A 10802-nucleotide genomic window follows, 5' to 3' on the forward strand; every position below is an offset into this window, starting at 1 on the left:
GAGAGGTGGTTATTTCATGAGGGTGGAGCTTTCATGGATGGGATTATTGCCCTAATATAAAGAGACCCCAGGGAGCTCCTTCACCTCTTCTGCCATATGAAGACACAGTGAGAAAATGGCTGTCTGTGAACCTGGAAGTGGACTCTCTACTGGCACCTTGATCTTGGACTTCCTAGCATCCAGAGCTGCAGCTGTGAGAAATAAATCCTTGTTTATTAGCTACCCAATGTATGCTATTCTGTTATAGGAGCCTGAATTGAGACAGTGAGGACCACATCTGTCTTTAAGCATTGAATATTGTTGTGAAGTATGAGGCCAGTCTAATTTTTTTCCCTTTGCATTAGGTACAAGAAAGAATGTGATACTGTAACAAGGTATAAGATACAACGATTTTAATAAAATTGAACTTTATATCTCTCTCACATATCAGTCTGGCTGGTCTGGTTTATCAGATAACTGCTGCATGAATTCATCCAGGGAGCAATTTCTTCTGTCTTCTTGCTCTACCATCCCCTTAGTGCATTGTTTTCATCGCCAAGATTGGAGGTGGGACCCTGGGCACATCTACATTCTAGCTTGCAAAAGAGAAAAAGAGCCAAAATTCAGAGAAAGAATTTTTTTAAATTGTAGACGACTTCGCACACTTCACTGTAGTGCATATCCAGTTGTTCAGAACATACTCATGTGTCCGTACTAAGTAATTACAAAGAAAGCTAGGAAATGTATTGTCTACTGGGTGGCCAGAAAAAAGAGGAAATTTAGAGGAAACAAGGAATCTACCTCAGACTTGTTGGTGACTTACTCATTTTGTCTGATGCCCAGAGTTCTTTGCTTTTGTTGTTGTTTTTTCATCTTTGAAGTCCAGTACTATCACTAAGGTATGTTTCAGTATGGTAATCCTATTGAAATAGGTTTTTTTTTTTTTTTTATGAACTGCTATATCAAGTTATAGGTTTGTCTCGGTTTTTCAAAATTACATCTTTAAATTATTTTTGTGTTGTTTTTTTGTTATTATTGTAGTCTGTAATTCATATCTTTCATTTTGCTTTCTTTTCTCAGTCCTTTTCTGTTCCTTGGTGTAATTTCAGTGATGGCTGTTTGTGCTGCTCAATGTGGCCTTGATTTCTTGGATGGATTTATTTTTTTCTTCTGTTTATTTCTTAAGTCTGCCAGCTCATGTTTCATCTCCTCCAGTTCTCTGCTTTGAGCTCTTTGATTCATTAAGTGTCTTTATTCATGACCATATATTTGGTCATGATTTTTATCTGAGCAGTGGCCATATTTTTCTAGTGTGTATTCATCACCTGCCACTTGTTTTTCCCACATTTTTCTTCCTTTTCCTGAAAGTAACTTTGCATACATACTTGGCTGGTTCTTTTTTGCTTATTACTTTTGTGAATGACGTGAATTCTTCCAGTTACTTGTGGGAGGTTCCTTCAGGGGAGAGACTAGAGCAGTGTTCCAGGCAAGCAGTAAGTTTCTTTGGTTCACAGCAAAGCTCTTTATGACTCAGTGGTGTGTGTGTGTGTGTGTGTGTGTGTGTGTGTGTGTGTGTGAATTCTTTTAACCTTCCTTTCTCCCTAGTTCAAAGAAATCAACAGTTTCTGGACTTTTCATAATTCAAGATCCATTTCCTTCACCCTTCTACAAGACACATTGATTCTCTCAAAAATGCATGTTTCCTTGTTTAGTCCGACCTCCTTTGCCTCTTCTGTGGGGTCCAGTGAAGCTCCCACTAAAGGCCCATGCATCCTGTTCCCATTGTTTCAAGCAACACTTGTGGTCCTGCCACATACTTTGAATAGCTGTGCTCCGTCTGATTTGTTTGAGATCTTTAGCCACATATGTCTTTTTAGGCATTTCCTGACATCAGGTGGCTCTTCCTCAGATATTACAGTACAGGGTTACATGTGTCTTCTAGCTTTATCAAAGATCATTTTTCTCTCTCTTTTCATTGTTATTGTGATTTTATTTCTTAGAGAAAACTGGATAGAGGTATCTTTTGTCTGGAACTTTATAAGCAGGTCTATGCATAGTCCATTTAGGGAAATCCATTATTTTTTAGGATTAATTTCTTTAAGTGGTATATTAACAAAATTTCAAGAATTCCAATATGTTTTTCAGAAAAGTTATACAGGGATGCCTGGCTGGCTCAGTCAGTAGAGCATGTGACTCTTGATCTCTAGGTTGTAAGTTCAAGCCCTACTTTGGGTGTAGATTACTTAAAAAAAAATCTTAATACTTACCTGGCAGGGGCGATACCATGATCATGAAGGTGATTTTCCCAAGGTGAGGCTTATCTATTGCACTCTGGATGTGCTGACCTTTGCAATTTCCTCAAATGTGGGAAGCTCAACTACATAATTGGTGGTAGTGGGGGACTGTGTTCGTGCTTTCCCCTGGTTTTCTCTTTAAAGAAAGTATATCTTGGGGCACCTGGGTGGCTTAGCCAGTTGAGCTCAGGTGATGATCTCGCAGTTCATGAGTTGGATCCTTGCATAGGGCTCTGCGCTGATAGCTCAGAGCCTGGAGCCTGCTTGGGTTTCTGTGTCTCCTTCTCTCTGCCCTCCCTGCTCATGCTCTGTGTGTGTGTGTGTGTGTGTGTGTGTGTGTGTGTGTGTGTCTCCCTCTTAAAAGTAAGTAAACACTGAAAAAAAAATCTTTAACAAAATGTTATACAAACATTTTTTTGTTTGTATACTCCATTAGCATAGGAGTGTTTCTATTTTCCTATTTTTTAAAGTATTTATTTATTTATTTATTTATTTATTTATTTATTTATTTATTTTTAAGGGAGGGAGAGAAAGAGGGAGAGAGGGAAAACACAAGCAGGGGAGGGACAGAGAGAGGGGGAGAGAGAGAGTCCCAAGCAGGCTCCATGCTGTCAGTGTGAAGTGCAACATGGGGCTTGATCCTACCAACTGTAAGATCATGATCTGAGCCAAAACCAAGAATTGAATACTCAACTGCCTGAGCCACCCAGGCACCCCTCCTATTCTTATGTAGATAGAGCTTTGTCTATTTGATACTCTAATATGATATGCCCCTTAAATTCCACTTTTAATTATTAGGTGGCAAATAATTTTCTTTTTTTTGAGAATTTTCCCTTATTGTCTATTAGTGATTTTTTGTTTTCTTCTGATGACTTTGTTAACCTTCTATGGATTACATAAGCTTTCCCTGAAAGGTATGTTGCATATCTTTTTCTCAGTCATTTGCCTGTTTTAGTTTTATTTTTAATATAATCTTTTACCAAGTAAAATATATTTTTATAGCAAGTTTAATATTTTCCTATATACCTTAGGTGACATTTTCTTTACCACTTTAAGATTATATATTGAGAAATATATTCCTTTAGTGTTATAGATTTTATTTTTTAATTTACATCTCTAATAAGCCTGGAATTTGTTTTAAGTGTGGTCAAAAGTATTAATCTAGCTGATTTTCCCCATAATTGTTAGTCATGCACTCCTTCACTATTTGCAGATTAAATTATTTTTCCCACTGATGTAAGACACCACTATTTACACATTAATCATATGCTCATACAGAAATAGTTCTAAGCTCTAAATTTTGGGGTGCCTGGGCTCAGTTGGTTAAGCGTCTGACTCTTGTTTTCAGCTTAGATCATGATCTCGCAGTTTGTGATTTTGAGCCCCACATCGGGCTTTGCGCTGACAGTGCATAGCCTGCTTGGGATTCTCTGTCCCCCTCTCTCTTTGCCACTTTCCTGTTCACCATCTCTCTCTGTCTCTCTGTCTCTCTCTCTCCCTCTCTCTCTTTCTCTGTCTCAAAAGTACATAAATAAACATTAAGAAAATAAATAAATAAAATAAACTCTAAATTTTATTCCATTGGTTGCTTGTTTTTATGGCAGTACTGTAATATTTTAATTATCATTTTACATACTTTATAATTTGTTTTCTAACAGGTCAAAAATTCTACCATTACTATAATTTTCAAAATCTCTTATTTAGTTTCATGTATTATTCTTCCAGATGAACTTTGGAATCATTTGTTGAGTTTCCAAAAATATATCCTCAAACCCACTGGGATTGCACTGAATTTATTTATTTATTTGGGAAGAATTGACATCTTGATAATATTAAGTCTTCTTAGTTGGTAACATGATATAGTTCTCCATTTAGACATGTTTTCTTTATGTCCTTCAACAACAATATTGTGGTTTTCTTCACAGAGAGTCTGCACATTTCTCATGAGTTTAACTCTTAGGTGTTCTATATTGTTTTGCTATTAAGAATGTATTTATTTTCTAATTTGTAATTGCTTTAAAATAAGAAAATATTGAGCTTTATTCTGTAATACTACTCTACTAATCTTTCTTATAAATCCTAGTTGCTTTGTAGATTATTCTTTTGAATTTTATACATAGACAATGATGCCATCTACAAACAATATTAGTTTTTCTTCTTCTTTTTCAATATTTGTATTTTATTTGTACAAAATTTGTATTTATTAATTTGCTTTCTTACCCAACTGCATTGGCAAATTTTTCCAGAATAATGTTAATTAGTAATAGAAGTAGCAGGCATACTTGTTCTTGATTATAATAGGAACACATCTACTGTTTTACTGTTAGAGTGGCTTTTTTCTAGACCATGTATAGTTGACTCTATTAAAAATATTTTTATTTTTCCATCTAATGATCACTGTCTTTTAATTGATATGTGGATCATTTACCATTAATGTAACTATTGATGGTTGCATGTAAGTCTATTTTTATTTTACTCTTTTTTTTTCTTTTTTTGCTTGTCTCCTCTGGTTTTATTCCTTTATTTCCTTTTCTTATCTTCTTTTTCTTTTCTTTTTTGGTAGCTCACTTAATTTATTGGCTTGTTTTCTATATATCTTTGTATTTTTTTTTAGTGCTTGCTTTAGAGGTTATGATATATATATATATACACACACACACATATCTATATACACACACACATACACACACACACACACACACACACACACACACATATATATATATATATATATATATATATATACAGCTAAGTTAATATCTTTCCAATTCAAACAAAATGCAGAAGCAAAATTTGGAGCTATAGAGTGTTTTGGACAAAAAGTGAAATTAATCTAATTGTATTTTAACAAGATAACTTTGTTGCTCTGTTGAGAAAAGACTAAGGGTACAAAGGCTAAAGTAGGAAGACTATTACAAGTATAAGGAAAAAATATAAGGAGTTTCCTTCTATTACTATTTTGCTGAGGGATTTTATCAAGAAAAAAATGTTAATTTTGTCAAATGTTTTTTTCTGCTTCTACCAAAGTAATTATTGAAGTAATCATTTTATCCTGTTAATGTGGTGAGTTTTATGGATTTCTTTTTCTCTTTTTTTTAAAATTTTTTTCAATGTTTATTTTCTTTTTGACAGAGAGAGAGAGCATGAGCGGGCAAGGAACAGAGAGAGAGACACAAAATCTGAAGCAGGCTCCAGGCTCTGAGCTGTCAGCACAGAGCCCGACACGGGGCTCGAAGTCACAGACTGCAAGATCATGACCTGAGCCTAAGTCGGATACTCAACCGACTGAGCCACCCGGCACCCCTATGGATTTATTTTTCAATGCTAAATCAACTTTGCATTTCTGGAATATACCCCACTTGGTCGTGAGGTATTATTCTTGTTATAACTTTGTTAATGTAACATTTGCTAAGTGGGATACAGGTGCTGGTTGGTGAGCTATGGTTCTACAAATGACCACAAGAGAAATTGAAATAGAGGATTATTACTCATAGGTCCTGAAGCAAGTATACAGTAGGTCTCAAGGTGTCACATAGGGACATCAAGACAGAGTATAGGCAGAGAATGAGATAGGACCTGTGGCACAGGCATTTATTAGGGTCCATGGCAGGAATGCTTTGGGGTTCCCAGGCTAAGGCTGTTTTGCTCAATTCAAACCAAAAAGAATGGGGTTTGGGTAAGCTCTATGAAGGTCTTATCTAAGGAGCATGTGAGGAAGACCCTGACAGGCCGAGGAGACTGTTAATTGCAAGGGCTGTTGGAAAACTCAAATGAGGAACTTATATTTGTTTGTGGGCTATTATCTGGGGCATGTGCTTGCAGTGAGGGGACTAGTGTCTGTTTAAGTAAACAAAATGGATGCTGAGGCATCAATATCATGAGGTAGTTTAGCTAACTCTTGACAATTTTTTTATATGTTCAGATTTGATATGTTAATATTTTGTTAAAGAATTTTGAGAGTATTCATGAGGGATATGGGTTTATAATCTTGTTTTTGTAAGATTTTTGTCTAGTTTTGGTATTAGGATTATCTTAGTCTCATACAATGAATTGAGAAAATTTTCAAATGTGTCCTTTCTAGGGTCCCACCTGAATGCTTGGGTATTCAGCCAAGTCTCTTCATTGGGCTTGTCAAAACACAAACATCTCTCAGTATTGTGATAGCTTTGGAATCTGCATTAGTCTCATGGCCCTTGAATAGTTCCCTATAAGACCTCTTGGAATCTTGCTCTGTGCATGCATAACTTAGTGTTTATCCAGAGACTAAAAGGGATCTCTATGCAGATATATGGAGCTATTATTCTATACAACTGTGGTGCCTTTCCTCACAAATTTCACTTTGATTTCTCTACTCAGCAAGGTTTCTGCTCCCTATTTGTGATCCACTGTCTGTGCTGCTATTTGTAAGATGCTTCCAGGCAGAAGCATACCACTTACTTCATTATAGCAAAAATTATATATCTAGACACGTCGAATTTGAGATTTCTATTAGGTAGCCAGATAGCAAAGTATGGTAGACTATTGAATGCATGAATTTGGAATTCATGGATAAGGCCCTTGAATGGATAAGGTCCTTGGAAGTCCTTTCCTCCAAGTTTCTCCTTCTGCTTTTTGGTTTGCTTCTGTTTTTCTGTTTAGGGTAATAGGCTTTCCTCAATTGTCTCTTGATCTTGGTGATTCCATCTTATTTAAGAGCTAAGAGGCTCTGTTTCTGTGTGTCCATGGGTTTTAAATGATGTGCTTCATGGTTGGGAGATAGAAGTGGGCCATTTCTTTGGAAGAAAGATGCACATTCATATATGCATATATTAAACACACATGCATATATTTTTTCAGTGAGTCAATTTCTCCAGAGCAAAGTTCTTTAATCCATTACCTAAGAGTTGTAAAATCCTGACTACCAGTATTCTGAGAAGCAAGTTAAAAGTGGGGGCTCCCAATATCAAATATCATCATTTGGTATGTTCTCTCCAATATTACCCCCTCTTTTTTTTTAAAATATGAATCTTACCCCAATTCTCAATGAGCCAGGATCAAATCCTGGATTTGGTTTAGTATGCAAGAGAAGAAAGCCTTCAACATTCTGCCAAGGTTGGGGAAGAGTAGTCACCCACCTGATAGCATGAGCTGGTAGTCCAGGAATCCTACTGCTGCTTCTTTGGACTTTTCAGTCAGTTGCCCATATTTAAGTCCACCTATACACTCTCTTTCTGGGATACCTGAGGATTCAAATTACTGAGGTTGTTTTGGATGCTGCAGCTCGAATCAGTTTCGTTCTGGGTTTCCTTCGTGGCCAATTTGCTTTCAGCTTTCTCTGGGCTGCTAGTCATTCTACTTGTGCATCTGCTTTCTTGTTTCCAAATTTGTGTGGCTTTCATATCCTTTGCTATTTTCTTTATACCTATGAGTTCCTATCTTAAATTCCTTTTAAGTTATTTTAGTGAGGTTTCAGGAGAGGTTGAATTAATATTAACACTAACTTCTATTTTCTCTCTTTAATTATAAATTGACTAGCCTCTCTCTCTTTCTCTCTCTCTCTCTCTGCCTTTTCCTCCCTCACTCTCTTCCCTTTTGTCTCAATTTCTGTTTTAATATCTCTTTCTCTCTCTCTTAATTCAGAGCTCTTTCAACCCTTGGCATATCTTTTTCAGCACAGAAAATGTTTTTCTTATTATATCATTGATTGTAGTGCTTTTATTTTATTTTATTTTATTTTATTTTATTTTTTAGTGTTAATTTATGTTTGAGACAGAAGAGAGACAGAGCATGGGCGGGGGGGGGGGGGTGGGTGGCAGAGAGAGAGGGAGACACAGAATCTGAATCTGGCTCCAGGCTCTGAGCTGTCAGCACAGAACCTGACACCGGGCTCGAACTCACGGGCCGCCAGATCATGATCCAAGCGAAGTCAGATACTTAACTGAGCCACGTAGGCACTCCTGCATTTTGTTTTTTGTAGCCACTTTCTTTAAGATCTAACCCTGGGATTATCCTCTATGTAAATCAAATCTGACCTCCCCAAGCAGAGCCAATCTCTTCATTCTCTATATTTCTGTAGCACTTTGAATAATCTTCTGTCATAGCACTCATCAGAGTGTTTTGTCAAGTAAGTTTTTTTTTTTTTGTATTCCTCCTCTGACTGTAAATTCCTTGAGGCATATTTTATGCAGTCAGTATATGTCAGGGTAATGAGCATGTGAAACAGTGTGACCTAGAGGGGTTTCTGATAAGGTGAAGAGGCACAGACAAGAAATGAAAATCGGTTCTCAGATATAGAATTATTAGACTAAGCTATAATACAAACCAAGATCCAGAGATCTAGCATTGCATAGAAATGTTCATTACAGCCTTGCTTATCATGATAAGAAATGGTGAACATCAATGAGGGAATGTTAAGAACACCATAATATATTCTTTTGGTGATTATCTTTGTTACAATAAAAGAAAATTTAGAAGAATTCACACAAAAAGTTATGTGATAGAGTGTTAAGTTTAAAAAGCAAAATACAGGGGCGCCTGGGTGGCTCAGTTGGTTAAGTGTCTGACTTTGGCTCAGGTCGTGATCTCACAGTTCGTGAGTTGGAGCCCCTTGTCAGGCTCTGTGCTGACAGCTCAGAGCCTGGAGCCTGCTTCGGATTCGGTGTCTCCCTCTCTCTCTGCTCCTCCCCCACTCATGCTCGCTCTCTCTCTCTCTCTCTCAAAAATAAATAAAACATAAAAAAATTAAAAAGCAAAATACAAAATTTTATATGTTGTATGTTAAAAAAAAACCTATACACAGAAAAATATACTGGTTGTCTTCAGGTAGTAAAAATAAGGGTGGTTTTTTTATATTATCCAGTGTTTTAATAAAAAAAAATATGTACTGTTTTTAGAGTAAAAAAAAAAGAAAGAAATTTTTAAAAAATCATGAAAATGGGAAAACTTGTTACAGCAAGTTGAGGACTTTCTAAGTCACAATCTAAGGTTTATTGAGAGGGAGGGCAGGAAGAGGCATGAAAAAGAGGATTCAGAAGCGTTTATCACTGGTCAATGAGTGAAAGGCTTTAACTGAGTAAAAAGGACATGTGCATTGTGTTGTGAAGAAAAACCAGTAAATGACATTAGATGAGAAAGCAGTCTTGTAAACTGAATACCAATGAATTTTTTGAATCATTCCATTTTAAACTGAGCCTCAAAATCCTTCTTGCTGCTTACTGCCTCTTTTAAGAAGGGGGAGGGCATGGTTTAACATGAGACCTGTTAGTTTGGGTAGCATTGAATGAAGTTATTGGGTATTGGGCACAATTGAGGATGGATGGATGGGGATTCTGTGTGTTTCTGTATTGATAAAAGAATTTAGTGACTGTTTTATGTAATATGTTGGGTGGTGGTCAGGGAAGGGAGTTTCTCTAGGATTTCTACCTTGGCTCATAGTGCTTACCATGATAATAATAATAATAATAATAATAAAGCTTATTAACAATTACCTACCAGATTTAAAAGTTTTGTCTTGTATTCCTCCTCTGACTGTCAAATTCTTTCATAGTGCTTATATTTGATGTATAGGAGAGGATAATTATGTATCCAGTTTCACAGAAACAGTATTTTTTGCCTAAATCATATGTATTGACTATATTGATAGACCCAAATTTGCCCAAGAAAAGTGTGTTTTGCCTTGACTCTGTAGTTTTTGCCTTGGTCTGTTAGCATCTCTTGACCTTTTTCGTTCCATGGGCCCTTTTGGCCATCTGATAAAGATTATAATAAGATATATTGAATTATAAAGAGAACATTCTGTACAGTTGTCAAAATATTAAATCTATAGAATAGTCATATATGTGCTTCTTTATTAATACATTAAATTATAAAACAAGTCATTTAAAATATAGCTAAGTTAGTTTTATTTATTAAAGAAATTATAAAGAGTTTGCTGCTTAACTTATATGAGAACATTAAATTCTAGGGCAGACTCTGACTTACCTCTTTCAATGATCAACCGATAATTATAGGTAGGGAGTCCTGGAAAGCAATATGGGTCTGTGTCCCCTATGTGAAAACATGCACCTTTATTTATTTATTTGTTTAATGTTTATTTATTTCTGAGACAGAGAGAGTCAGAGCATGAGTGGGGGAGGGGCAGAAGGAGAGGGAGACACAGAATCAGAAGCAGGCTCCAGGCTCTGAGCTGTCAGCACAGAGCCTGATGCGGGGCTCGAACTCCCAAACTGAGATCATGACCTGGGCCGAAGTCGGTCGCTCAACTGACTGAGCCACTCAGGCGCCCCGAGAACACGCACCTTTCAAGTGGGAACATTTGAGGATACAGTGGACAAGTGACTATGGTATGCACAATAGTTATTCAATAGGTGGTTATCCATGTTGCATCCTGAGTATTATTTAGGCAGGAAGATAGCAACAAGTTACCTATCACCATAATTTTGAAGTAGTGATACACGTAAACACTGTTTTTAGTTATCTGTAGTAACTATAATGATATATAAAAATGTTTGTGATTTGTTTTGGTGACAAGGCTATAGATGCTGCTGATAC

At 36.4% G+C, this 10802-nt stretch overlaps 1 non-coding gene across 1 annotated transcript; it reads left to right on the forward strand.

Moving 5' to 3' along the window:
- The first annotated feature begins 2238 nt into the window (after nt 1-2238).
- On the forward strand, nt 2239-2402 carry LOC113602923 (U1 spliceosomal RNA). Its single transcript, XR_003424451.1, has one exon. It is a non-coding gene; the product is annotated as a U1 spliceosomal RNA (small nuclear RNA).
- Nucleotides 2403-10802: the final 8400 nt, after the last annotated feature.

Source organism: Acinonyx jubatus, chromosome B4, assembly GCF_027475565.1.
Source record: "Acinonyx jubatus isolate Ajub_Pintada_27869175 chromosome B4, VMU_Ajub_asm_v1.0, whole genome shotgun sequence".
In the NCBI taxonomy this organism is placed as follows: Eukaryota; Metazoa; Chordata; class Mammalia; order Carnivora; family Felidae; genus Acinonyx; species Acinonyx jubatus.